Raw genomic sequence first — 3,635 nt, 5'->3', positions numbered from 1 at the left:
CCGATCGCCGAGGGTGCAGGCGCCGGCCGGCCGCCATCATAGAAATCAATACAACCCTTAAGGGGAGCTTGTACCGTCTATGTGTGCATATACATATATATATATATATATATATATATATATATGTATATATGATATAGGATTTCAGGACAATTTTTTGTGCTAGATCAAGAATCAGTTGGATACATGAAGGAAAATCATATCATTTTCGCGTTTTTTGATAATGAATTGATCGTGAATAAATATGTAAAAATCACTTTCGCGCGCCGACAATCGAATTTGATATTATGTATATCATTTTCGACCTGCTGTCAATGTTATATAAATCCGATCGCGTAATCATCGATCACGTAACTGTCAGTAGAAGTAGAGCCGTCAGCCTCTCTTTTCACTTTTTATCTTTTCTCATATCGATCTTCTGTCGATCGAATTAAATCTCGTTTCAATCTTTCTCTTACGCGATAAATCAGACGGTTGAAATTTGTTGAACGTTGGAGGTAAATAACGGGGACGATAGTTGAAGAAAATGTGGATATCCACGATGGCTTTCTATGTGTAAAATCTTTTTGACCGCTTCACCTAGTGTCCGCTTTACTGTTTGCCGATCCACCTACACGACGTGACATCCTTCTGATGATAATGGATGTCTTTGAAGTTGAACATATATTGATCGAAAAAGTTTTCTGATATTTTGATAGCGAATGGATGATCCGAATTAACATTTTTCTTTTATTTTCGATCTCAATTTTCAATCTGACATTTATTTTGATAGATTTTTAAATCAGATCAATTTTTTTAAAACTACATATTTAATTTATCATTTTTACCAAAAGTCCCTCTTTTAAACCTTAACTTACGGGAAAATTGTTTGTTTACTGTATTTGAAATATAAATTATAAGTTAGAGTTTAAAGTCGCTAGTATTTAATTGTAATCAACGGGTTAATTAAAACGACCTGACTAGCCAAAATCATTTAATTTATTCACACGACGTTTCGACCATATGGTTGTGGTCCTTTTCAAGTGTCAACGTAAATTAAGAAAAAGAAGAAAGAATACAATGGAACATGTTTTAAAGGTAGAACTTAATTGTGGAACAATTAAATATTTCACTAGTTAAAATCAACGGTTATTAAAAACAAATAAACGCTAACAACGAGACATGTCATGTTAACATGAGTTTTTTAAACGAAACTAACGTTGACACTTGAAAAGAACCACAACCATATGGTCGAAACGTCGTGTGAATAAATTAAATCATTTCGGCTAGTCAGGTCGTTTTAATTAACCCGTTGATTGAAATATAAAGTATAACAGCTTAATTATATAAATTAAACTAATTATTATATAATTAATATATTAATTATACACTACTCAAAAAATTAAAGGGCCACTTTCTTCCATATAAAAGAAGGCCAATTTTCAAGTAGTTGTAACTTTCTTAAAAATAATCGGAATAAAATCATTAAAAAAGAGTTTCAAAACTTGAAGTTTCCAGTTTTAGAATCTTTAAATAAATTTCAATTCTTTCTATTCGTTACAAAATTACATTGTAAGAAAGCGGCGGCCGTCGGTTGAACAAATTTTTCAAAAGTTTATCCAAGAATACCGAATTAAAAAAAAATCCTAGCACGATTTTATTACTTGGGTGTTAAAGAGCAGAGTTTTGGCTTTAATTTATTTTTTTAACAAATGTTCTATGATTTTTTTTTCGTCGAGATATTTATTATTAAAGCAAAATCGAGTTATTGATTTTGGACGCTTATAACTACTGAAAAAATAATCGTACAATAATCATTAATTTAGGTTTTTGAAATGAACAGAAAAAAAATAACATTTCGGTCTTTTGTACAAGTAACTGGAATGCTTTTTACTTGTAAATATTGTAGAGTTTATAAAAATTTTAACGTCTTTTCGTTAACTTTTATTGATTTAAATAAAAAAAGATAAAAGTGCAAATTTTACTTGATTTTTAAATAACAATTACGCTTGAAAAATGAATATTAATTGAGAAAACGAAAGGAGCATGCTAACTTTCTTCTTTAAATTAATTTTTACAGTTCTTGTACAATCTTTTGCCGAAAAATAAGTATAACTCTGACCATGTATGCAGCGTCGTCGACTACAAACCAATAGAACACGGGTTAGGTGCCTACTGGAGACCCATATGCTTCTACGAAATTTTTCTTCTATAAATTTTTTCTTAGACATATAAGATGCTATTATAATAGGAAAATGATAAAATAAATATGTTTATGAATAATAACCTTCTTGAGGAAGCTGAAAGAAAAGACAGATATTTACATAAATTAAATTATATAAATTAACTACATAAATTAATCTATCGAGAAATCTTATAGAATAATTATCTTGATAAAGCTAAAGGAAAAAAATATATTTATATAAATTAAGTATATAAATTAAATTCTATAAATTAACTATATAAATTAAATATATCGAGAAATCTTATAGAATCTATAAACGTGAGAAAATTGAGTTGAAAATAAGAACAAAACGACTCGAAGCTGTGTAAAGAAATCAAATTATTCAAATCAAGGAATCGACTAATTTCATGTTCTCACTGTTTAAAAAAATAAATATTAACTAATTTATTTATACCTCCTGAAATTCTTTCATTCAATAACAATATTCTTCTCCAACGCGCATTGATAAACGTGAAAACATTGATTTTTAAGGTAATGTATTTCTGCAACAGGAAATGGAAAAAGTTCCAATACCGTTTGCGTCTAAAAAATTTTTTAACTTAACTTTTATATCGATATTGCAAGCTTAAGTAAGAAATGAAAAAAGAGTAAAAGAATAATCTAATAGCAAATTCGATCATCCGCACTACACCGCACTAGTGCATAATAAAGGCTGCTATACATGAAGATATTTAAATAAAAAGGAATCATCTAAACATTTTAAATAATTAAAATTCAATCGTGATATATTTTTTCGTCACTTTTTTTAGTAGAACATACATTATTCATCATTAACGTGTTCATATGTTACGTCATTGTACTTACATACTTTATATATATACAGTCGGACCTCTTATCCTACGACCCTCTTATGCTACGAAACCTCTGGTCCTACGACAAAAAATCCTCTCATGCTACGACTGCGAAAGAGGAATTATACCCCCACTCTTAAATTTTTGTCGTAGGATCAGAGGTTTAAGGGGAAGATTCCGGACCGAAAATGTCGTAGGATAATTGAAAAAACTTAAAAATCGATGGATTTAATATGCACTAGTGTGGTGTAGTGCGGATGATCGAATTTGCTAGATTTCTAGGACTCAGCGTGAAATGTCGAAGAAAAAACATTATCCTTAAATGAAAGAAGTATGTAGAAAAGTATCTATATAAATCTTATGTACATTTAAAAATATATATCTTTGAGTACACATAAGCGACTAAAATTATACATACACATAAAGAGAAATACTTTCTCTTCCATCTGCATTGTATGGTTTCGATCCTTCTCATTTAAAACTACTGAAAAGAATTTCACAACTGATACATTAGAAAATAAAATATTGTTTTCAAACATGCAAGTCTATTATTTTGACCCTAAGACTCCAACGAAAAGGACCTATGTTTTTTAACAAAGGAAATAAATAAATGCAAACTA

This window comes from Anoplolepis gracilipes, chromosome 1 (genome assembly GCF_047496725.1).
Source record: "Anoplolepis gracilipes chromosome 1, ASM4749672v1, whole genome shotgun sequence".
In the NCBI taxonomy this organism is placed as follows: domain Eukaryota; kingdom Metazoa; phylum Arthropoda; class Insecta; order Hymenoptera; family Formicidae; genus Anoplolepis; species Anoplolepis gracilipes.
Note: the sequence above shows the minus strand (reverse complement) of the source record.